Consider the following 27765-nt stretch of genomic DNA (forward strand, 5'->3'; position numbering starts at 1 on the left):
TCAACTCTATGGTCAACTAATCTTTGACAAATCAGGAAAAAATATTCAATGGAAAAAAAACAGTCTCTTCAATAAATGGTGCTGGGAAAATTGGATAGCTATAGAATGAAACTGGACCATTTTCTTACACCATACACAAAGATATACTCTAAATGGTTGAAAGACCTCAGTGTGAGATAGGAGTCTATCAAAATCCTTGAGGAGAACATAGGCAATAACCTCTTTGACATTGGCCACAGCAACTTCTTTCAGGACACATCTCCAAAGGCAAGGGAAACAAAAGCAAAAATGAACTTTTGGGGCTTCATTAAGATAAAAATCTTCTTTTTTTTATTTGATTAATCTCTCTCTCTCTCTCTCTCATTCTGATGAGTCTGGCTAGAGGTTTATCATTCTTGTTGATATTTTCAGAGAATTAGCTCCTGGTTTCTTTGATCTGTTTTATTAATTTTTTTAGTTTTATATCATTTATTTCTCCTCTAATTTTCATTATTTCTTTCTTTCTTCTGTTTTCTGAGTTCTGTTTGTTGATATTATTCTAGCTCTTTTAGATGTAAGGTTAGATTTTTATTTAAGATTTTTCTTGCTTTTTGAGGTAGTCCTGTGTTGTTATAAACTACCGTCTTAGAATGGCTTTTGCTGCATCCCAAAGATTTTGGACCATTGTTTTCATTTTCATTTCTATCTATCTATATATCTATCATCTATCATCTCTCTATCTGTATCATCTACATCCATCTATAGAGAGGGGCATGAACATGGGAAGTGGCAGAGCAAGAGGCAGAAAGACTCTGCAGACCAACTACCTGCTGAATGCACAGCCTGACACAGGGCTCGATCCCAGGACCCTGAGATCATAACTTAAGCCAAAATCAACAGTCAGCCACTTAGCAGACTGAGTCACCTAGGCACCCCCTGTCTCCATATATATATATATATATATATTTTATTTATGGTTGATTTCTTGGATGAAAGAAATCAATTCATTGCTTAGTTGCATGTTATTTAATCTCCCTGTATCTGTGGTCTTTCCAGATATTTCTAGTGTTTGACTTCTAGTTTCATAGTGTTATACTCAGAAAAAGTGCAGTCTTTTTGAATTGGTTGAGGCTGTTTCAAAACCCAATATGAGATCTGTTCTGGAGACTGTCCCATGTGTGCTTGAAAAGAATGTATATTCTTTTTTATTCTGTTTTAGGAAGGAATTTTCTGAATACATCTATTAAATACTTCTGGTACAATGTGTCATTAAAAGTCACTGTTTCCTTTATTTTCTGTTTGGATAAGCTGTCCATTGATGTAAGTGGAGTTTTAAAGTCCCCAGCAATCATTGCATTACTACCAGTTAAGTTCTTTATGCTTGTTACTAACTGTTTTATGCATTTGGATGCTCCCATGTTGCATGTGTAAATATTTACAATTGTTGTATATTCTTGTTGGATTGTTTTTATTACATAGTGCCCTTCTTTTTTTCTGTCTATAATCTTTGTTTTGAAGTCTACTTTCTTGATATAGTAGTGCTATGTCTTCTTTCTTTTTACATCCATTTGCATGATAAGTGTTTCTCCAGCCGCTCATTTTCTCTTGTTTTTTAAAAAAGATTTATTTTATTTTATTTATTTGAGAGAGAGAGAGCGCATGAGAGGGGAGACGTCAGAAGGAGAAGCAGACTCCCCAATGAGCAAGGAGCCCAATGCGGGACTTGATCCTGGAAGTCCAGGATCAAGACCCCAGCCAAAGACAGTTGCCTAATCAACTGAGTCATCCAGGCACCCCCATCCCCTTACTTTCAATCTGTCTGTGTCTTTAGTTATGGAATGAGTCTCCCATGGCCAGCATATAGAGGGGTCTTGTTTTTTTTTATCCATTCTATGACCCAATATCTTTTGATTAGAGTGCTTAATAATAAATTACATTTAAACTCATTTTTGTTAAGGATTATTTATTGCCATTGCCATTTTGTTACTTGTTTGTGGTTGTTTAGTGGTTTGTTTGTTTGCTTGTTTCTGATCCTTTTTTTCTCCAGCTCTCTTTCTTGGGTCTCTGGCTTTCTCTATGTACTTGGGTTCCTTTCTCTTAACTCTTTGCATATCTATTCATAGTTTTTGATTTGTGGTTACTATTAGTTTTTATATAAATTTTTCTGCAGATATAGAAATCTATATTAAGGTGATGGTCATTTAAGTTTGAATCCATTCTTTACTCCTCTTCCTATGCAAGTTTTAAGTATATGGTGTCATACTTTACATCCTTTTATTTTGTGTATCCTTGACCGATTTTTACAGATGTTCTTATTTTTATTGCTTTTGTGTTTTCTACTTTTCCTACTCTCAGTTATGGTCTTTCCTTTCACCCAAGGAGTCCCCTGTAACATTTCTTGTAAGGTTGATTTAGTGGTCATGAACTCCTTTAGTTTTCATTTACCCAAGATATTCTTTATCTCTTATTCTCAATGAGCTTTGCTGGATATTCTGGGTTGTAGATTTTTCCTATCTTTGAATATATCATGCCACTCTCTTCTGGATTAAAGTTTCTTTTGAAAAATTTGCTGATAGCCTTGTGAGGTTTCCCTTAGATTAACTGTCTTCTTTTCTCTTGCTGCTTTTAAAATTCTTTCTTTGTCTCTCCTTTTTGCCTGTGGCCCTCTTTTGACTGATGTTTTTAGGAGAATTTCTGTGCTTTCTGGATCTAGATATATGTTTTCTTCCCCAGATTAGGGAATTTTCCAGCTATTATTTCTTCAAATAAATATTCTGCACCATTTTCTCTCTCTTCTTTGGGATCTCTATAATGATAATGTGATTATGCTTTATGGAATCACTGAGTTCCCTAAGTCTGTTCTCACTTTGTACAGTTTTTTCTCTCCTCTGTTCAACTTGATTACATTTCATTATTCTGTCTTCCAGGTCATTAATTCATTCCTCCATTTCCACTAGAAATTTATTCCATGTAGAGTGTTTTTACATGTTCTGAGATAAGTAAATAACTCTCCCTCCCATATGGCCCTAGTGTTTTTTTCAAATTACCACGTCTACTCAGTGTCTCTGCAGGCTGTCATGCTGTCTAAGAGCAGTGACTCAACTTTTTATTCCCATTCAGGCTCTCTTAGAACTGACCCCACTGATATTTTAATTGTAGACTTTAAGTCCATCTGGCTGAAAGAACTCATGAAATTCTGCCCGTATTTATTCTTTTTTTTTTCCCCCTTTTATTAATTTTTTCAGCGTAACAGTATTCATTCTTTTTGCACAACACCCAGTGCTCCATGCAAAACGTGCCCTCCCCATCACCCACCACCTGTTCCCCCAACCTCCCACCCCTGACGCTTCAAAACCCTCAGGTTGTTTTTCAGAGTCCATAGTCTCTTATGGTTCGCCTCCCCTCCCCAACGTCCATAGCCCGCTCCCCCTCTCCCAATCCCACCTCCCCCCAGCAACACCCAGTTTGTTTTGTGAGATTAAGAGTCATTTATGGTTTGTCTCCCTCCCAATCCCATCTTGTTTCATTTATTCTTCTCCTATCCCCCTCCCCCCCATGTTGCTTCTCCATGTCCTCATATCAGGGAGATCATATGATAGTTGTCTTTCTCCGATTGACTTATTTCACTAAGCATGATACGCTCTAGTTCCATCCACGTCGTCGCAAATGGCAAGATTTCATTTCTTTTGATGGCTGCATAGTATTCCATTGTGTATATATACCACATCTTCTTGATCCATTCATCTGTTGATGGACATCTAGGTTCTTTCCATAGTCTGGCTATTGTAGACATTGCTGCTATAAACATTCGGGTACACGTGCCCCTTCGGATCACTATGTTTGTATCTTTAGGGTAAATACCCAGTAGTGCAATTGCTGGGTCATAGGGTAGTTCTATTTTCAACATTTTGAGGAACCTCCATGCTGTTTTCCAGAGTGGTTGCACCAGCTTGCATTCCCACCAACAGTGGAGGAGGGTTCCCCTTTCTCCACATCCTCTCCAGCATCTGTCATTTCCTGACTTGTTAATTTTAGCCATTCTGACTGGTGTGAGGTGATATCTCATTGTGGTTTTGATTTGTATTTCCCTGATGCCGAGTGACGTGGAGCACTTTTTCATGTGTCTGTTGGCCATCTGGATGTCTTCTTTGCAGAAATGTCTGTTCATGTCCTCTGCCCATTTCTTGATTGGATTGTTTGTTCTTTGGATGTTGAGTTTGCTAAGTTCCTTATAGATTTTGGATACTAGCCCTTTATCTGATATGTCGTTTGCAAATATCTTCTCCCATTCTGTCAGCTGTCTTTTGGTTTTGTTAACTGTTTCCTTTGCTGTGCAAAAGCTTTTGATCTTGATGAAATCCCAATAGTTCATTTTTGCCCTTGCTTCCCTTGCCTTTGCCGTTGTTCCTAGGAAGATGTTGCTGCGGCTGAGGTCGAAGAGGTTGCTGCCTGCGTTCTCCTCAAGGATTTTGATGGATTTCTTTCTCACATTGAGGTCCTTCATCCATTTGGAGTCTATTTTCGTGTGTGGTGTAAGGAAGTGGTCCAATTTCATTTTTCTGCATGTGGCTGTCCAATTTTCCCAGCACCATTTATTGAAGAGGCTGTCTTTTTTCCATTGGACATTCTTTCCTGCTTTGTCGAAGATTAGTTGACCATAGAGTTGAGGGTCGATTTCTGGGCTCTCTATTCTGTTCCACTGGTCTATGTGTCTGTTTTTGTGCCAGTACCATGCTGTCTTGATGATGACAGCTTTGTAATAGAGCTTGAAGTCCGGAATTGTGATGCCACCAACTTTGGCTTTGTTCTTCAATATTTCTTTGGCTATTCGAGGTCTTTTCTGGTTCCATATAAATTTGAGGATTATTTGTTCCATTTCTTTGAAAAAAATGGATGGTATTTTGATAGGGATTGCATTAAATGTGTAGATTGCTTTAGGTAGCATAGACATTTTCACAATATTTATTCTTCCAATCCAGGAGCATGGAACATTTTTCCATTTCTTTGTGTCTTCCTCAATTTCTTTCATGAGTACTTTATAATTTTCTGTGTATAGATTCTTAGTCTCTTTGGTTAGGTTTATTCCTAGGTATCTTATAGTTTTGGGTACAATTGTGAATGGGATTGACTCCTTAATTTCTCTTTCTTCAGTCTTGTTGTTGGTGTACAGAAATGCAACTGATTTCTGTGCATTGATTTTATATCCTGACACTTTACTGAATTCCTGTACAAGTTCTAGCAGTTTTGGAGTGGAGTCTTTTGGGTTTTCCACATATAGTATCATATCATCTGCGAAGAGTGATAGTTTGACTTCTTCTTTACCAATTTGGATGCCTTTAATTTCTTTTTGTTGTCTGATTGCTGAGGCTGGGACTTCTAATACTATGTTGAATAGCAGTGGTGATAATGGACATCCCTGCCGTGTTCCTGACCTTAATGGAAAAGCTTTCAGTTTTTCTCCATTGAGAATGATATTTGCAGTGGGTTTTTCATAGATGGCTTTGATAATATTGAGGTATGTGCCCTCTATCCCTACACTTTGAAGAGTTTTGATCAGGAAGGGATGCTGTACTTTGTCAAATGCTTTTTCAGCATCTATTGAGAGTATCATATGGTTCTTGTTCTTTCTTTTATTAATGTGTTCTATCACACTGATTGATTTGCGGATGTTGAACCAACCCTGCAGCCCTGGAATAAATCCCACTTGATCGTGGTGAATAATCCTTTTAATGTACTGTTGAATCCTATTGGCTAGTATTTTGGCGAGAAAGAACCCAAATACATGGAGACTAAACAGCATCCTTCTAAAGAATGAATGGGTCAACCAGGAAATTAAAGAAGAATTGAAAAAATTCATGGAAACAAATGATAATGAAAACACAACAGTTCAAAATCTGTGGGACACAGCAAAGGCAGTCCTGAGAGGAAAATATATAGCGGTACAAGCCTTTCTCAAGAAACAAGAAAGGTCTCAAGTACACAACCTAACCCTATGCGTAAAGGAGCTGGAGAAAGAACAAGAAAGAAACCCTAAACCCAGCAGGAGAAGAGAAATCATAAAGATCAGAGCAGAAATCAATGAAATAGAAACCAAAAAAACAATAGAAAAAATCAATGAAACTAGGAGCTGGTTCTTTGAAAGAATCAATAGGATTGATAAACCCCTGGCCAGACTCATCAAAAAGAAAAGAGAAAGGACCCAAATCAATAAAATCATGAATGAAAGAGGAGAGATCACAACTAACACCAAAGAAATACAGACAATTATAAGAACATACTATGAGCAACTCTACGCCAACAAATTGGCCAATCTGGAAGAAATGGATGCATTCCTAGAGACATATAAACTACCACAACTGAACCAGGAAGAAATAGAAAACCTGAACAGGCCCATAACCAGTAAGGAGATTGAAACAGTCATCAAAAACCTCCAAACAAACAAAAGCCCAGGGCCAGACGGCTTCCCAGGGGAATTCTACCAAACATTTAAAGAAGAACTCATTCCTATTCTCCTGAAACTGTTCCAAAAAATAGAAATGGAAGGAAAACTTCCAAACTCATTCTATGAGGCCAGCATCACCTTGATCCCAAAACCAGACAAGGATCCCACCAAAAAAGAGAACTACAGACCAATATCCTTGATGAACACAGACGCAAAAATTCCTGCCCGTATTTATTCTAAAGCCAAATGTTATAGAAATTATTCTTCCTAACACAGGTTCCCTAGTGTGATAGCCTGTCCTCCTTCTCTGCGGCCACCACTTCCTCCCAACTGTGGATGGCTCATGAGTCCATTTAACTCCCCACTGCTTCTCTACCTTTCCTGTACTCTTTGATATGGCCTTTTCTCTACTTTTAGTTGATGAGTCTATTCTCCCAGTCCTCAGGTCATATTCTGAGTTATTTATGCTGATGTGAGGGTTAACTACTTGTATTCATGATATGAGGTGAGCTGGGGTGCTCTTATTCTTCCCAGTCTGCTCTATTTAGCTTCATATTTTAACTTTCCTACATTCCCTCATACTTCCTACTGTATCCATTTTATATGTTCCATTACACTTCAGAAATAGGTAGTGTCTTTTGCAGTTGTTTTATTCTTCTCCTCTAACTGTTGGTGGTCCCCTAAGAGGCTAGATTGAGGATACTGGGATATTGTGGAGTATTTTTGGATTCTGGAGAAAAACCCTTCCTGTGTATCTCCTTGCAGTGTGGTACACCTTCTAGATGAAAACAGGCACCCACTTGTTACTCCCCACCTCCCACAAGCACTACACCAACAGACACTAGATGCAGGAGATGTGCAGACAATCAGTGTAAAAGCAGAAAACATGCCTGGAAGAAGCCCTGCACCTCTTTAGCTGCCAATTCATGAAGCCCCCAGGGGTATGAGCTAGGACCTCCAATTCCCTCCTGCTCTATCTCCTTCATGTTCTCTTCATAACTATCAACTCTTAAACTTCAAAGCTGTCTCTTATCTTCATTCCAAGAATCTTTCCTTTTTATTCCAAGAATATTTCTACAATTGAATGAAATACTAAAATCCTAGCTCATATAAACAATAGAAAGACCAAATCATTTGTTTTCCTTAAAATTTTAAGAAAAAAAACATTAAAAGTTGCACTTTGCTACCCTAGCAAAGTCACTCATCAGGTTATCTTCCAGCTGAACTTCTCTAATTCTATCTGTTCTAGTATCTACTCTGAAAAACACAAGCTCGAATAGCACAGGATGTTTCTTTCATAAGAACTGCCAACTTGAAACAATGATATATAACTACTGTATTTTATGAGGAAGACTAATATATATTTTAGCAAGGAAGAATGAATTTACCTATCTCTCCTTCCCATGAGATGTCTAGATATTGAACTGTGTACATACACACACACATCAAAAAGGTTGTTTCTTATTAACTAATGCTTTGTTTCCAAGCCCCAATTAAGATAACTTTGGACACTATGGAGATTTTTTTTTAATTTATCCATTGGAAGCTTAAAGAATAGAATTTAAGGCTGAATGTCTACTTTTTCATAAAACTCGGATCTTGCTATTAGAGAGATTCTGATTCTCACTGGTTGTTACCTGGACTTATTATCAGTCTAACATTGTTAAAGGATCAGAGAATTAATAGGTGAGAGTTGGTAAACTAATAGATCTCTACATTGGCTGTGTTTCAGATGTATCTAGGGAGATTTGCAAAATACTGCTGCTTGTATCCTACTTCCTGAGGGTAAAGCTAATTGATCTGAGGTATGATATGGTTATTAGGATTTTTTAGAACTTAATAGGTAATTTTAATATAGAACCAAACTTCAGTGACATGGATCTATAGCAGAGTTCTCAGTTGTTGTTCTCAGACCAGCAGCATTAAGCACCACCTAGAAACTTGTTATAAATATAGATTCTTGAGGCTTTCAGATCTATGAATCAGAATTCCAAGGGTGAGGCTTAGCAACTTGTGTTTTAGCAAGCCCTCCAGGTAATTCTCTTATACACTAAAGTTTGAAAATCCATGATCTAAACCTTGATCCAACCATTTAATGGGCATCAAAGTCATCTAAGAGGCTTTGTAAGTATATATAAGCTCAGACCTAGGCTCACCACATTCATTTGCTGGTAGTGTGGCCAGGGCACTTTCATGTTTTGCAAATACTATGGTGATTCTGATGCAAATTCCTGGTTAAGTGACATGTATTGAAACAAACTCTCTATTTTAGTGAGGAAGAAACTGAGAAGCAAAATTATATGCCTGAGGTTGTAAAGAGTCCTTCTCATCATGTGAAAGAGACAAAAATCTTTCAGTTTTACTATATTGTATCATTTCTTAAATGTGTGTATCTTTGAGCTTGAAGGAAGAAACCACAAGAGTATGAGCAATTACAGAATGAAGTGGAGAAACAGGTCAGCCTCAGCCTTAGGATTTGATCAGTTATGTCCAGTGAACAAATGAGGGACTGAGTACCACAGGTTTTGCCTATTGCATTGAACTAAACTGATAAATTCTTTGTATTACAAATATTTTTACTGATTCTGTGGCAATATAATGGGCAGGAGCTTGTAAATCAAGAATCTCCATATAGACAGTGTTCATTCAAACTGGTTATTCCAATAATAAACCAACAAAATCACATCTAAAAATCTCATTATAAAGAATTTCACCTAACAAAGTTTCCATGTAGATTATTATTTTAGGGCAAATATTTCCTTTTTCTTTTGTGACATAGGAGAGTTCATGAGGCCTGATGTAGTGGGTTGGGTGGAGAGCCATGAAGGGGCAGAGACTGAGGGTTCCCAGGAAAGAAATGAGATTCAAGCTACAGGGTACTAATGAGTAGATTACTGGGGGGTGAAACTCTAGAAGATATAAGAGAGGCATGGAACCTGCCTGCTTATAGGAATATTTTGGACAGATCAGATAAGAGAAACAGGGGGTTTGTTCTTGCTCAGTGACACCATGTGGAGAAACCAAACAGTGGGAATAAAGTTCTGTGAATGTAGTTACCTCCATATAAATGCTGTCTTAACTGTATCCACAAATAATATTTTTGTTTTCTGTTACTGATAATTAGAAGCAATGATCTAGTGGCCTTTTCATTACTTAAATACACACTTATTCAATAAGCAATTTTCAAATAATAAATACAGACTTTTTTGAGTTATTATATTATATGATCTAAAATACTTATAAATAGCAATTCTTGGTGCACCTGAATGGCTCAGTGGATTGAACCTCTGCCTTTGGCTCAGGTCATGATCTTAGGGTCCTGGGATCATGCCCTGCATTGGACTCTCTGTTCAGCAGGGAACCCACTTCTCCCCTTTCCCTGCCTGCTGCTCTGCCTACTTGTGATCTCCCTGTCAAATGAATAAAAATAAAATCTTTTTTTAAAATAGCAATTCTTCATTTTTCCCTCCTCCCAGCCTCTGGAGACCACCATTCCACTCTGCTTCTTTGCTTTCGACTATGTTAGATTCCTCACATAAGTGCAATCATTCAGTATTTCTCCTTCTATGTCTGGCTTATTTCACTTAATATAATTACGTCAAGTTTCATCCTTGTTACAGATGGCAGGATTATTTGGGGGGGTGGGGTGGGGAGGATGAATAATATCCCATTGTATGTATATACCACATTTTCTGTATCCATTTATCTGTCCATGGACATTAGATTGTTTCCATTTCTTAGCTATTGTGAATTACACTGCAATAAGCATGGGAGTAAAATTATCAATTTTTGATTCCAATTTCAATTCCCTTGGATAAATATCTGGAAGTGAGATTGCAGTATAAGGTACTTTTATTTTTAGCTTTTTGAAGAAGTTCCATATGATTTTCCATAGGGGATGAATCATTTTACACCCTCATCAACAGCATATAAGCATTCCAATTTTTTGTGTGTTCTGTTTTAGTTTTTAGATAATAGCTATCCTAACAAGTGAGATGATATCTCATTGTGGTTTGGATTTGAATTCCCCTTGGAATTCTCCTTATGGCTCAAACTCACTACACTGAGATTAAGACCTGAGCTCAGATTATAAATCAAAAGCTCAACTGACTGAGATACCCAGTAATTGCATTCCCCTAATCATTAGTAATGTTGAGCAACCTTTCATAAACCAAACAAGTGCTATGCTTATCTTTTTAATGTTTATGTTTGTTTGTTTGTTTGCAGTTGAATGGGAGTTTTTAGAAACTTTGGATATTAACTTCTTATCAGAAGAGACACCGAAGATGTTAACCATAATATAAGAAATATATATTATTTTTACTAAATATATCTTCTTATTAAAAATATTTAAAACTGAATAAACAAATAACAATTGGGAAAATATTACATAGGTAGATAGATATAGATACTGATATAGATATGTAGATATACAATAGGGAGAGTCATTATTTGTATACAATTCAACAATTAATACATTGAAAAATTAAATGAACTTCTCAAACTCAACACACACAAAACAGATAATCATATCAAAAAATGGGCAGAAGATATGAACAGACACTTCTCCAATGAAGACATACAAATGGCTATCAGACACATGAAAAAATGTTCATCATCACTAGCCATCAGGGAGATTCAAATTAAAACCACATTGAGATACCACCTTACACCAGTTAGAATGGCCAAAATTAGCAAGACAGGAAACAACGTGTGTTGGAGAGGATGTGGAGAATGGGGAACCCTCTTACTTGCATTCCCACTGTTGGTGGGAATGCAAGTTGGTGCAGCCACTTTGGAGAACAGTGTGGAGATTCCTGAAGAAATTAAGAATAGAGCTTCCCTATGACCCTGCAATTGCAGTGCTGGGTATTTACCCCAAAGATACAGATGTAGTGAAAAGAAGGGCCATCTGTACCCCAATGTTTATTGCAGCAATGACCACGGTCACCAAACTGTGGAAAGATCCAAGATGCCCTTCAACAGATGAATGGATAAGGAAGATGTGGTCCATATACACTATGGAGTATTATGCCTCCATCAGAAAGGATGAATACCCAACTTTTGTAGCAACATGGATGGGACTGGAGGAGATTATGCTGAGTGAAATAAGTCAAGCAGAGAGAGTCAAGTATCATATGGTTTCACTTATTTGTGGAGCATAACAAATAACATGGAGAACATGGGGAGATGGAGAGGAGAAGGGAGTTGAGGGAAATTGGAAGGGGAGGTGAACCATGAGAGACTATAGACTCTGAAAAACAACCTGAGGGTTTTTGAAGGGGCGGGGGTGGAAGGTAGAGGGAGCCAGGTGGAGTGTATTAAGGAAGGCACGTATTGCATGGAGCACTGGGTGTGGTGCAAAAACAATGAATAATGTTATGCTGAAAAGAAATTTTTTAAAAAATCAAAAAAAAAAAAGAAAGAAAATGATGTATGGTGAAGGGTATTAAGGAGGGCACTTGTGACAAGCACTGGGTGTTATATGTAAGTGATGAATCACTAAATTTTACACCTAAAACCAGTATTACCCTATTTGTTAGCTAACAAGAATTCAAATAAAGACTTGAAATTAAAAAAAAAACTAAAAACAAAAAAAGAAAGAAAAATTAAATGAACAACAACAGAAAAACAAGTGAAAATGGGCACAAAATTCATACAGTCTCTTCACAAAAGAAGACATGTGAATACTAATAAGCATGTGAGATCAAGTTCAACATTATTATTTAACAGGGTAATGCAAATTAAAGCCACAAAGAGATACCATTTCCAACCCACTAAAATCACTAAAATAAATTTTGAAAGTTCTGACAATATCATATCTTGTCAAAGATGTGAAATTACTAGAACTTTCACACAGAGCTGAGGGAATTAAAATGAAATATTTACTTGGGTAAAGTTTTTGACAGATTTTTTTTAAATAAAGTGCACATGTGGCCAATTTTGCTCTTAGCTGTTTAAAAGATGTGTTTATGAATGGATTGTGCAAGGATACTTATATCAACTTTATTCATAATAGCTGAAAACTGAAAACAACCCAAATATTCATCAACTGAAGATTGAATAACCAAACCTTGAAACAATCATATAATGGAATACTACTTAGTAGTAGTAGTAGTAATAGTAGTAGTAGCAGTAGTAGCAGTAGTAGTAGTAGTAAAACAACTAATGATAGTTGGAATAACATGACTGAAACTCAGAAACATTTCAGAGTGAAATAAGCCAGACACAAAACAGCACATGCTGTGTGATTTCAGTTATTTGAAATTGAAGAACAAACAAATGTCACCTATGGTGATGAAACTCAGAGTATAGATTTATTATAGGGATGGGACGAGTTATAAAAAAAGAGCACAAACAAACTTTGTGGGTGATAGAAATATTCTGTATCATGTTTTGCAGTAGTTTTATGAATATATATAATCAGAAAAATTGATCTAAAGAATTAGGATAAATTAATGACCTTAATAAATAGTATGGTGTTAAATAAAAGATATTATCTAGTGTTTACGTTTTGGTTTTTTTCTAACCAGGGTGAAATGGCAACCTGAATAATTACTAGTGGAACAGGTATAGTGTTTCACTTTATGGTACTGGCTGAGATATTGTTTGCTGGCAGGTAATCAACATGATCTAACTCACTCTCTCAGGCTCTTCAGACACAATCAGCTATCATCTCACAAAATAATGAATCTGCCATACTGGAGAATCCCAGAAGGTCTCTGTACAATCAACCTCTTGAATTTTATTTTTAACCTTACCCTTTCTTAACCTTGAAGTATTTCAAATTCTAACAGCTTTCCTCATTAGCCTCCACCACAAAGCTGTAGCATGAAATAAAATTGTAAGTACCATCACCAGCTCTATAATACAGTCAAAGATAAAAAGTTAAATAGTGAAAGCACAAGAGAGAGCAGGAGGATTGAGAAGATTCAACAGGAGAGGAGATAAAGGAAGTGAACAAGTAGGATAAAGGAGGAGGGAGAAATGGTAGAGAAAAACAGAAAGAAAAGTTATGTACTTCTGCTAAAAAAAAAAAAAAGAAAAGAAAGAAAAAGAAAGTATCAGACCATGGTGAAAATTTGTATTTTCAAACTAGTTTTCTACCAGTCAGTGCCATGAATTAGGTAAGAAAAGATATATCAGTATGCCCAATATAAGCATGTTGGATAGCTCCCCTACTCTACAAACACCAGACCCTTGTTTTATAATAAAGCAACTCCTCTCAGGATTAGCATATTTTAAACAAAATTTGAGCTACACATTCTGTGTATATTTAATGATCCTAGAATTTGTAATATAATTTTTCCTCATGAAAACTCTGTTATAGCATCAGGGACCATCTGTTTCATGCTACCTCCTTAGAACTTAATTTCTTATTTAGATATATTTATTAAGAATGGAGAAGCTCTCCCTTTTATGCCCATTTTAGTTTTCAAATGATTTGTGAAATATGTTTCATAGAGGACTAATTTATCCAAACATTTTTTGTTACTGACATTCTTCAAAACACTTAATGATACAATATAATCTTAAAAAAAAAAAAAGTAATAACCCATGAAGCTCCCTTTGTCATATTTCTAAGTACCTGGGAAAATGAAACATGATTGATGGACACTGCCTGTACCTGGGTGACCCTATAATGTCTCCCTTTATATTCCAGACCCTACCCACAATAATAGCACTCTAGAAGACCCTGGGAAAACTGGTCTTAGGTAGGAAATAGCTCTTCTTGCCTTTATACAGTTTTTCAGAGATTCAGGCCCCATCAAGCACAGTTCTTAAGAGTCTCGGAAGAGAAAACAGACATGCTATGGAAGGAATTTGGGGGAAAATTGAGATAGTTCATATTCCAGGGAACGTAACCTTCTCAGTTCCCAACTACGATTTCAAGATTCCAGTGAGGAATAAGTGGTTTAAAGCAAATGGTTTATATCCTCAAGGAATGCTTTTTCTCATAGCCAACAGCATAGATATGATCTGGGGTATACAAAGTGCATAGATAATGAATACAAAAAGCTATAATTGCAGATTTAGCCTCTTTCCTTAATTTCTTGCTGAAAGGAAATAACTAAGAGGAGATAAGTAGCCTCAGGACTTTCATGTAGCTCCCTTAAAAAAATTATTATATCCAGAGTACTCAATTCCTCATATTTATCCTCTGCCCATTTCTTCTGAAATACTGAGGTCCTCATCAGGATATTCCTTCCTAGTGGGTATACAATACAAGCTGATTCTGTTCCTAAAGGGAAGAACTACTGGGAGGAAGGTCTTTGGGAAAACAGTCCTTAGAAGCTCATTTGCAATGTTTGGGATTAGTTCTTAGGGTGGCTAAGAAGACCTAAGAGAGAAAGAAAAATTGGTCAATATCAACATCATGTTGACAGTAACCAAAATAGTGCCATCTTTTCAAAGGAACTGAATGATTCTCTGGGTATAATGCCATGAATCACAGAGTTTCTCAGTTTCACAAATGTCACTTTGTCACTAAGAATGAGCATCATTCTGGGCACAATAAAATTGGAAAGGAAATCAAAGGAACATGACCAGAGAAGCTTCTTTTTGCCCTTCCCTCAGCACCCTCACCCTTCCCAGCTGGCCCCTATGATTTGGGAAGCTCACAATCCCAGAAGTACTCTAACCACTTCCACCATTTGTTATGGTTCATCTCTTTTCAAAAAATGACCTTTAACCAAAGAATCTTGCCTGGGACTTCTGGATTCAGATATTTATCACCAAAAATCAGGGCAATTAATAATGCCTTCAGAAGAAACATTGGCATTCTCATAAACTCATTCCCCAATTCAGCCTGCCTTTCCCAGAAAGGAGCAGAGGATCACTTAGTGTCAGTCATGTGGTTTATTATGTCAGTTTGAAGCTGAATTTGATCTGCTAGTAAAAGACAGATAAGGAGCAAGGAAGGGAGTATCAAACTAATTACTACCTTAAGAATTATGGCTGGGAGATTAGGAAGAATCACAGAACAGAAATGTAGAGGTTATAAATGGGTTTGGAAACTTTCTATGACTATAATGTATGAAATATAGGCTGCTAAAAAATGATGTTCATGAAAAATAGCTTTAAAATAGTTGAAGGGGCGCCTGGGTGGCTCAGTGGGTTAAGCCGCTGCCTTCGGCTCAGGTCATGATCTCAGGGTCCTGGGATCGAGTCCCGCTTCGGGCTCTCTGCTCAGCGGGGAGCCTGCTTCCCTCTCTCTCTCTCTGCCTGCCTCTCTATCTACTTGTGATCTCTCTCTGTCAAATAAATAAATAAAATCTTTAAAGAAAAAAAAAAAAAAATAGTTGAATATCCCTACTTGAATTATTGTAATAATTTGAGGATAGGAGAAATTTTGCTACATAAACAGTTTTTATTCTAAGGTGATTTCTCATTCTGTCCACTTTATAGTGGCTATTATGAGGCTCAAATGAGATAATGTGTGTTTTGAAAGTAATTTTAAGCTATAAAACATTTACAAATATTGGTAATTGTTCTTTTTAAAATTTTATATAATGTTATGTTAGTCACCATTCAGTCCATCATTAGTTGGTAATGGTTCTTTTTGACATTATTAGTATTAATCCAGTCAAAAACTCATATGGAACCTCCCAAATTATTTTCAAGTACATCACAAAACTATGTGGGATAGAAGATGTTGGGCTTAATTGTTTCAATTTTACTCCAAGGCATAGAGGAAAAATGTTTGGAAATTTATGACAAAATTGGGACTAGTAACCAGGTCAACTGTCTCCTGAGATAGTATAGTTTTATACCACATTATTCCTATGCAGAGAAATTAGATCAGAATACTATAACAGCTTAGCAAATAGGCACAGTTTTATTCAAGGAATCTGACCCTACAGAACAAAAGATAGGCCTGTAGAAAACAGGCTAGCCATCTCACCTTAAGAAGGGTTGTGGAAAAAAGAATATGACATTCATGGGAGGTACAGGTCCACCACTATGGCACACATTATATTTTGGCTAACCCAAAAGATATCACTAGCACAATTTTCTCTTATTATTCCACTGTACAGGCTATAAAATTCAACATTGACTTATCCACCAAGATGACCATTAACTGCAGCTATGTGATACAGTCTATATCAATAAAATATGTTAGTTTAGGAGCTCCTGGTATTTCTCTTTTCTAACAAAATAAATAGTTAACATTGATACTATCATTCCCTCTCTTTCCTATCTTGATTCCAGACATAATATCTGAAAATACAGTTGCCAAACTAAGATTCTGAAGCCTCAAATATGAAGAAAAATCTAATAGAACAACAAGAAAATACATAATCTTTATACAGATACATAATCTTTACTTTAACCTATAGTCTTCTGTTTAGGATAGAAGTAAACAGATTTTACTAAATCAGTTGAACTTTTGTCCCTCTTATCATCTGGGTCTAATCTTAATACTATCTAAGTGCTTGACTATTGGCAAAATCTTCTTATCCCAGATTTTTTATATTTGGGGAAAAATTAAACCTCATTTGTTTTAAATCACTTTGGAAAAGTGGATTTTGTTTGGATTTATACATGTGAATGTACTCTTGTAACTTATTAATTTGTAATTGTGTGATTATAATTTTCTTTTCTCCAAATGTACTTATCTATGAATGGGAGATTATTTAATCCAGAAAACTCCAGGTACTCTGAGAGATGGTTAATAAAATATGAGACATACAGAGAGAGCCCACACTTTGATTAAGGGTCTGACCTAATCTGAAAAATCATCATCTCAGCAAAAATCATGCTTATATGTTTGATACTTATGGTAATAAATTCCTAACAAAATAAATTCCTAACAATATAAATTCCTTTGTCTTTTTTTCGAGAATGACTTCTCTAGTCCAGGTCCAGTGATTACTTGTCAACCTACAATACAGAGATTTAAAATGATGTTGATGAATTTGCCTCTTTCCAGTGTTATTTATTTTTATTATTTATAAGTTCCCAAATGTCCCTGGATTTTTGCCACAAGGAAAACCAAATGTGAAGTTAAGAGCAAGATTCATTGGCTCAGATTTCTCCAAGCAACACACATAAAGAACTTGATTATCAGTGTTAGCTAGACAGCCATTTTCAGCACTGGGCAGCAACTACCAGGCATAACTGTCTAGGGTCACTGTCTAAGGAGAGACTTGTTAAGTTGTAGAGAAGAAAAGTTCTCACTTCAGTAGAAGGGAGATGGGCAAAATAAACCTGGTTGGAGAAAAAGAAGAATCCAATTAAAACTAGGAATTCCGTATTGGCAATTTTAATCATTTCCTTTTTCCCCCCTTTAATATCTGAAAAGAGTTTTTCCCAACAAATTACAAATCCGTTGTTTTCAGACTATCACCACATTATAAGAGCCATTTTCTCCCTTCTCTTAATGTCTGATTGTCTCCTCATGTCTCACACCAAGTTTCCCATAGTTTGTACAGATTTTATCCTCTATTTTTCCTCCAATTTCTTTTCTGATTTAGCTATTCCTCCCTTCTTCTCCCTCATTGTAGTTTATTCCTCATCTCTGGCAGGAAATCTTAACAAACTAGAGAAGAGTTCTCACTCACCTAAAGAAAAATGACCCAGCAAGAATAGGTAGGATGCTATATCTGGTCATTGTCTCTGGGGCTCTCTGCTAGCTGTTGACTAAACTCTAGTGTTGAAATTGTTTTTGCACTGTTCTTCTTTCACTAAGTGTGTTTAATCTGCTGTAGAATTGTTTTCATGGTTGTGGTCAATGTTATTGTAACTGTTTAACAAGGAGCATTTCTTTGTTTTACAAAGAGCCTTGACAGTCTCTATGCAAATTAGTGCCTTGTATAATGCTATTAAGCATGCTTTCTGGAAGAGAGACAACTGGAATCATAGATAAACCTGTACACCGAGTCTAGGGGATAAGGAAACTAGGGTAAGGAAGGAGAGATTCTATCTGTGATGCATGGAACAGACATTGCCTAAAGATACATAATCTTTACTTTAACCTATAGTCTTCTGTTTAGGATAGAAGTAAACAGATTTTACTAAATCAGTTGAACTTTTGTCCCTCTTATCATCTGGGTCTAATTGTCAAACTCCACCTGAATTAGAAGAAGATGAATTTAGATTAGCCTAAGGAGGACTTTACTTCTTTTTAATTTAAAATTTAATTTAAATTAAATTAATTAAATTAAAACTTAATTTAAATTAAAATTTAATTTAATTTAAATTACCCAAATTTAATTAATTTGGGTAAGTAATAACAACCATGTTTCTTTTTTTAATTATTATTTATTTTTTAATTTCTTTTCAGTGTTCCAAAATTCATTGTTTATGCACCACACCCAGTGCTCCATGCAATATATGCCCTCCATAATACCCACCACCAGGCTCACCCAACCCCCCACCCCCCACCCTTCCAAAACCCTTAGTTTATTTCTCAGAGTCCACAACCATGTTTCAACAACAACCACCATGTTTCAGTTAGAAAACATAGAATACCTTAGGGTAGGTCACAAAACGTATTTAGCTTGTGATATTGTGAGGAAGAGGGGTAAGGAAACACATTGTTGAGCAATGGTGTTAAACACTATTTTATTACTCTTAATCCTGGTAACAATTCTGTGATGTTAGATGTCACATGTTGGGATCCTTTAAAGCAAACTCTGAGATGGAGTTCAGAAGCTAAAATAGGGCTTGAGAAGTATCTGTGGGACAAGATCTGTAAGAAGAAAGGAAAGAAAGAACATGCCTTTATACTCCCATAGCCATCAGTCATCATATGTGAGCCAATGAGACAGGAAGTGACCTAAGAAAAACCATCTCTTTGCAGCTGACAAGAGGCCTGCAAGGACTGATAGCAACAGGCTGTTGCCAAAGCTAGTACCAATACTTGGGGCAGTAATTCTTCACTGAAGGGGGATCTGCATGGTGTATCATAGAGACAAATAAAAAAATTAATAGGAGTTAAATGATTAAGGTTACATAATAATTTTTATTATTTATATATTATATATTTATTATAATAATTATAAGCATTGTATATTCTAATAATATATAATACTAATAATAATTGTTGTTATTATCTATATTCTATTCCAAGATTTTTTCTAAGCACTTCACATGTGTCCTTGTTTAAGTATCACAACAATTCTGTGGGATAACTATTATTCTAGACCCCATTTTAACAGATTAGAAACCTAAGATATAGTAAATTACATGCCCATGGTAGCACTCAGGTAGGTCTAGGGTTCAATCCCATCAAGTATGACTCCAGAGACCATGCTATTAATCATTACACCATACTAAGGCTGTCTGATTTTGAACTCAAAACTTTCTGATAATGAATTCCTTTTATTCCCTTTATGATAAGCTGGAGTGACTTGAGAAGGTTCAAGTACTTAAACGTTTTTCTCAAAGCTGAACCTCAAGCAAAACGCTCCCGAAGCCACATATTCCTGGCTTCACTACTCAGGATCCTGAAAAACAATCCGAGTGTTATAAATCAGAGGTTCCCAATTTTCCTGAGCTCTGAACCAATCCAAGCAGGTTTCCAGCCTCCCCAGGAAGGCATGAGGAAGAAGCATGTCTGGAGTATTTATTTATACACCCCTACTTGCCTCCCCTAAAAGGCACAGCAATGAGGAATTTTCCAGACTTTTTTTTACCCTAATGTTGGTCATGCTGTGTGGAATCTGGAACTTTATTAACACAATACCTGCCTCTAAGGTTCACTTGTTTCTTTGAATAGGGTTTTATCACCAGCTAGTCAGTATTCCAGTGGTCTCTTCCCTCTTCTGTGGCAAATTCTACATTTTTTTTGGTCTTTCAGACCTTTTATATGGATCTTTTATATAAGCTTCCCTCCCTCCCCACTTCTCCTACATGAACCAGTCTTTTGCACCAGAGATTACAGTACCTATGTTCTCTATGCCCTGCTGAAAGCCCTTGCTCTCACCATTCAATATTCCTGTCTTTTGAGGAACATTAGGGCATGTACATGTACCCTGGGTGGGGGTGACAAACAATGAATTCTGGAACACTGAAAAGAAATCTAAAAAATAAATAAAAATTTTTAAAAAGAAGTGCTTTAATCAATTTCTAAAAGCTACATGTTTTTTCCTTCTTTGTTTCACTCAACCAATATATATTAAGCATCTGAGATGTGATCTGATCAATCCTTGGGCTCCAGAAGCTCATAAAGTACAGGAGAAGACAGATACACAAACAGATAATCACAAATGAAATGTTTTATAGACCAGAGTTGAGATATAGATAAGTCCACATAGTGAAGATCAGGCACACCCTGGGTAAATACGCCCATCCTTCAATGTACAAGGACGTGAGTTGATTCTTGGGAAAATTAGTACTTGATCCACGTACAAAGTCCTTGATCTTTGTCAATAGAGAAACTCAAACAAATCCAGACACAAGCAAGGGTCTGGGGATTCTGTGACATAAGCCAGGTTAGAGCTAGAATGCCCCATAGGTGAGGATGGAGCTTGACCAGATTTAGGAACAAGGCCTGAGGGTTGAAGAGAAGTGATGGTTTCCAGTGGAGGATTTAATTTAGTCACTTGTCATGACCCAGATACACTTACAGGGTTTATGCACTGCCAGAAAAATGACTGTGGGTGAACTGGAAGAGCTGCCCCAACCAAACTCTGAAATTTCAGTCCACAAAAATCCCTACCCTATGTATGCAAAATTTTAAATAAATAAATAAAGGGCAAGACCAATCTCCCATGAAGAACTCCTCAAGAAGAATATATCTCCCTACTCCTTAAATGGGAGGTTTATATAACATTATTATATGGATATACTTTCATTAGTTGTAAGAAATGTACCATTGTAACGTAAGATGTCAATAAAAGGGGAAAGAAAGTGTGTGGTGTATAGAAAGTCTCTGTAATATCTTTGCAACATTTATGTGAATCAAAAGTTATTCAAAAACTAAACATTTCTTTAGAAAATAGAAAAAATATGGAATTAGCCCTACAAATACTATTTGTCAATAAAAACGATCAAAGTACCAACACATCCACAACATGGTTTAACCTCAAAAATATTACGCTAAGTGAAAGAAGAAGGTATAAAAGCCACATTTTAATGCTCTATATTTATATTAAATATCTGGGTAAGACAAATTGTCAGAGGCAAAAGTTAGATTAATGATTAATCTTATCTGGATCAAAAGAAATAAATCTTCCAAGGCAAGTACCCAGTGTGTGCAATATTCCCCGTCAAAACAGAACCCAGAGAAGGGCATGGAGCACTGGGTGTGGTGCAAAAACAATGAACACTGTTATGCTGAAAATAAACAAATAAAAAATAAATAAATAACACACACACACACACAAAAAAAAAAAACAGAACCCAGAGAAGGACAGGGAGGGGCTACCAATCTTCTTACGACTGAGATTTTCACTCTGTCTGGAAGACCAGGAGCCCAACTACAAAAATCACCGGCATCTCACTTCCCCAATATTTCCATTGGCTTTCCAACAGCCCAAAGACTGGAGGCTTTGAAGGGGCCTTTCAGCCTCAGGTGGGCCAGCCAGCTCTGCAGACAGATGCAGCCTTGGTGCTCCTCCTATCTTCTCCTCTCAATTCTGCCACCAGTACCTCCCATGCTGAGCAAGGTATTGATCAGCTTCTCTCCAAACAACCAGAGGCCTTTGGGAGGTGATGATGATGCATGATAAATGCAGACCAAGAAAATCACAGAAGAGCAAGCAGGGATGGTAATGAAAAGAGAAATTGGTTATTGACTTTGCATTTTCTTTCATTTAGTCATTTAGATAACACAGACTCCAGTGGGAGTCAGAAACCCTGGCTTCTAGTCACTGAGTAACCTTCTCCCCCTCCTGGGATACCAGTCTGCACATGAGAAGGTTGCATGGCACGTAGTGGAGACATCAGGGTCTCAGCTCTGCTACCAACTAGAATTTGGGAATGGACAAATCATTCTCTCTGAGTTCCCGTTTCCCCCTCTGTAAAGAGGGAGTAACATTACTTACCTTGATTTATGGGGTAATTGTGAGGATTAAAGATGGTCTCAAAGGCCTAGGATGAAGAGATGGTGTCAAAGGCCTGACAAGGCTCAATTCACAGCAGCTGCACACACAGAGGAAGCATCTCCAGCCCTGCCACTCCCAGGCAACATTTGATGATTCCAGTGATACACTGGGAAAAACAGACATGGAATGCCACACCTGTGACTGCTGCAGAGACTAGGGGACAGGATTAAGTGAGAACCACTCTACTCAGGACTCAGATGATAAAATCAATAGCAACAATTAATACTGCTAGTGATAGTACCATGTGCCAGATCCTGCACAGGATTCTTGGGATCTATTAACTCACCTCACTATCACAATACACTTCTGCATTGGTATCTTATTTGCTTATAACCTTGAAACAGACAGTAAGATGGAGTTTATGGTGCAAGACATTTGTTAGGGATCAGCACCTGTGAAAGTAGAAGAATAGGACTGGGAAGAGGAAGAAATCTGGCTGCAGTGCAGCCCCAACAAAGCCCTACAAACCTGACAAGGAGGCCAGGGGTGAGCATTGCCCACACTGGCTTCATATCCTGCATTCTTTAGGCTTTCCATGGAAATCCCATGCAGCAAGTCCGACCCTGCAATGGGAATATGGGCAGCACAGCACATATGATAATGGAAATACAGAACAACTCACTGAAGAGCACAGGTATACGCTCTGCTTGGAACCACTAAACTACCTTGCTTTTTGACAACTGACATTCACACTGTACTTTGTAGAGTACTGCCACCTCTATATGTCCCTTGACGCACTCCACAACATATTGGGACTGTGGACTCTACATTTCAAATGAGAAAGTTGAGGATCAGAGAGTACATTTTCTTGGCCAGTCACACAGAAAGCAACAGAGCCAGGATTTTAACCCAGTCCTCTCTCTGTACCTGACTCCAAAGTCAGGCTCTCTCCTCTGAGCCACACTGACTTTCTTAGGTTACTCTGAGGTACCAGTGCTCAGCACCAGGCTGCAGTCTCTGTTTTATCTGATGGCATGTCAGACATAAAGACTCCCTCCTCACACAGAGGTGAGTGTGGATATCAGTTCCAAATGTGTCTGGGATGAGGGAGGACATCTCACCCCCAAGAAGGCACACTGCTTGGAGGAAGGTCCTCCATAAATGGGGAGGAGGGAACAGGAGATTGATAGCCTGACCTTGGCAGATGGCCTTGTGCCTATCCCTACAAAACACCATTTACAGACCCAGACATTTCTCAGCTCAAGCAGAGACACTCACAGAACAATGCAAATAAGGCAGCAACATCACTGACATGGAAAGAATAGCAATGTTATCTTAATGGCTTTGAAATAAAGTACAGTCACTAGAGGGAATCTACTCAGAAATCATGTTCATGGACTTTTCAGGTAAGACTCACCTTCCTGTCCTTCACCCTGGGGGACCTTCTCCCTAAAGGATGAGAATGCAGAGGTCTTTCTTTTTTTTTTTTTTTAAGATTTTATTTATTTATTTGACAGCCAGAGATCACAAGTAGGCAGAGAGGCAGGCAGAGAGAGAGAGGAGGAAGCAGGCTCCTGCCGAGCAGAGAGCCCGATGCGGGGCTTGATCCCAGGATCCTGGGATCATGACCTGAGCCGAAGGCAGAGGCTTTAACCCACTGAGCCACACAGGCGCCCCGCAGAGGTCTTTCTTAATGCCCCTCTCAGGGTTACCCAGGGCACAAGCCTCTGTCCCATGGACCACTGCTCACTGCTCCTGGAATTTTGGGGTCCTCCCTGATTCATTTCTAACCACTCAGCACACTGCCAGCTGTGCTGAAAGTTTTACTTCCCAAACACAGCATTGATTTTAATGAGCTTTCAACTTCTGTACCTGTCTTGGTATGTATTACCAAAGAAAAGGTACACATGGCAAAAAGTATACAGAAAGATGCTTATTATCATTTGCCATTAAAGAATTGCAAATTAAGCAATAGTGTGATAGCACTACGAACTAATATAATAGCTTTAAAAATCTTAATACCAACTGCCAGTAAGACCTGTTCTCAGCCCAGTGACCCAAGTCAATATGTCCTCCTCCATGTGCTGTCCTGGCCTCCTCCCTCACTCACAGTCTAAAATTATACCTTTGTCCTACAGTTCATGAGAGTTTACTATCCTTCTCTTCTTGACCTGTGGTTCTCCTGAGCCCAGAAGCTGGTTTGAGTCTACCCTGTGTCCCTCGACCCTCCCACAGACCCTGTGACAAAACTTGCTACAGAACCTCCCACACACCCTCCCACACATTCTCCCACTGACCCCTACACCCTCCCACAGACCCTCATACATACCCTTCCATACTTTTGCCACAGACCTTCCCCCACACCCTTCCACACATCCTCCCACTGACCCTCCCAAACACCCTCACAGACCCTCCATAAATCCTCCTAGATCTAGACCTAGATCTAGACCTCACTAGACCCTCCCATAGACTCTAATATGCACCTTCACACAGACCCCCACACACACACTTACAGACCCTGCCACAGATCCTCACAAACCCTCACAAAACATTTGTTGAATGACATTGACCTGAACTAGTCACCTGTCTCTCCTTACTTCTAAGCCCTACCATTTCTGCTCTGACCTTCGATATGGTCCATATACACGAGGGAGTATTATGCCTCCATCAGAAAGGATGAATACCCAACTTTTGTAGCAACATGGATGGGACTGGACGAGATTATGCTGAGTGAAATAAGTCAAGCAGAGAGAGTCAAGTATCATATGGTCTCACTTATTTGTGGAGCATAACAAATAACATGGAGAGGAGAAGGAGATGGAGAGGAGAAGGGAGTTGAGGGAAATTGGAAGGGGAGATGAGCCATGAGAGACTATGGACTCTGAAAAACAACCTGAGGGTTTTGAAGGGGTGGGGGTGGGAGGTTGGGGGAATGAGGTGGTGGGTAATAGGGAGGGCACGTATTGCATGAAGCACTGGGTGTGGTGCAAAAACAATGAATACTGTTATGCTGAAAAGAAATAAAAAAATAAAATAAATAAATAAATAAATAAATAACCCCCCCCAAATGACATACAGGACCCATGTGCAGGACAGAGGGTGAGGCCAATATTTGATGACAGCAAAGATACTGCCATACCCAAACTCACTAGTGCATAGAGGAGAGTTTAATATCTGAGTGCCCGGCCTGCTCCTCCTGTCCCTCTCCTGCAACACACACACACACACACACACACACACACACACACACACACACAAACACACACAGACACTCACATGCATGCACATATACACACGATTACACATGCACACATACACATGTATGCATTCATACATAAAAACCCACACAATCTTGCATATACATGTGCTCACACACTCCTTTTTTGTTAATTTATTTAAATTCAATTAGTTAACATACAGTGTATCTTTAGTTTCTGAGGTAGAATTCCGTGATTCATCAGTTGAGTATAACACCTAGTGCTCAGTACATCATGTACCCTCCTTAATGCTGATCACCCAGCAACATTTAGTAACCCTCAGTTTCTTTCCTATTGTTAAGAGTCTCTTATGGTTCCCCCCACCTCATTTCTTCTTATTTTATTTTTCCCCTATGATCATCTCTTTTGTTTCTTAAATTCCACATATGAGTAAAACCATATAATTGTCTTTCTCTGATTGACTCTTATTCTATCTTATTCTTGGTCATCTTTCAGATGAATTACGAACATTTCAACTTTTTGCAATGCCAGGAATTGTCATCTCTAAATCTCCTCCATTTTTTGACAAATAAAATTACATGTATTTAAAGTGTACAACATGATGATTTGACATACATACACATGTGAAATGAATACCTCAATCAAGTAAACTAACACATCCAGCACCTTACATAGCTAGTTCTTTGTTTTTCTGATGAAAACACTCAAATTTACTCACGTAGCCAATTTCAAGTATGCAATTTATTATTATTAACTGTAGTCATCATGCTGATGTTACTTCCTCAGAACTTAAGCAGCTTGTAACTGCAAGCTTGTATCTTCTGACCTAATCTCCCAAGTTATCCCATCCCCCAGCTCCTGGCACCCTATTGCTATAAAATCAGTTTTTCTTTTTTGTTCAGATTCCACATATCTGTGATGCCATATAGTGTTTGTCTTTCTTCCTTCACCTTATATCACTTAACATAATGTCTTCTACTTTCATCCATGTTGTCAAAATGGCAGGATGAATGTTCTCTTTTATTTTAATTTTTTATATATTTTACATTTCTACTGTTGAAGTATAGTTGGCATGCAATCTTTTATATATAATGTGTGTGTGTGCTTAAAGATTTTATTTATTTTACAGAGAGAGAGCACAAGCAGAGGGAGTGGCAGAGGCAGAGGGAAAAACAGTCTTCCTGCTAAGCTGAGATCCTGACATGGGACTTGATCCCAGGACCTTGGGATCAAGACTCGAGCTGAAGGCAAAAGCTTAACCAACTGAGTCACCCAGGTGCCCTGGCATACAGTGTTATATTGGCTTCAACTGTACAACATACTGATCTGACAATTCTATGCATTAGTTAATTCTTGCCAGGATATGTGTAGTCACCATTTGTCATCATACAATGTTATGAAAATATTATTGACTATATTCCCTGTGCTGTACTTTTTATCTCTGTCACTTACTTATTTTACAACTGGAAATTTATACCTCTTAATTTTCTTTACCAACTTTACCCATTCCCCCACCCCTCTAACAACCACCAGCTTGTTCTTTGCATTTGCGAATTTGTCTCTGATTTCGTTTGTCCATTTGTTTTGTTTTGTTTTGTTTTTAGATTTTACATGTAAGTGAAATCATACGGTATTTACCTTTCTGCCTGACTATTTAAATTGGCATAATAGCCTTTGGACCCATCCATGTTGTCCTTTAAATTCTGTTCAATTCCGGAGGACTTTCCCCGGGTTAAAACTCTCAAAGACAGAGACAGCTGGCCTAGTAGTTAACATGAAGAGAAAACATCAGTGCCTCCTCAAAAGTAAGCTTGGTTACTTTCTGTCTATCCAGTCCCCACAGCGTTCAAGCTTTTCCCATAAGATAGGGAAGATCAAAGAGAGAAAATGGCTATCAGATACATGAAAAAATGTTCATCATCACTAGCCATCAGGGAGATTCAAATTAAAACAACATTGAGATACCACCTGACACCAGTTAGAATGGCCAAAATTAGCAAGACAGGAAACAACGTGTGTTGGAGAGGATGTGGAGAAAGGGGAACCCTCTTACACTGTTGGTGGGAATGCAAGTTAGTGCAGCCAACTTTGGAGAACAGTGTGGAGATTCCTGAAGAAATTAAGAATAGAGCTT

This window comes from Meles meles, chromosome 8 (genome assembly GCF_922984935.1).
Source record: "Meles meles chromosome 8, mMelMel3.1 paternal haplotype, whole genome shotgun sequence".
NCBI lineage: Eukaryota > Metazoa > Chordata > Mammalia > Carnivora > Mustelidae > Meles > Meles meles.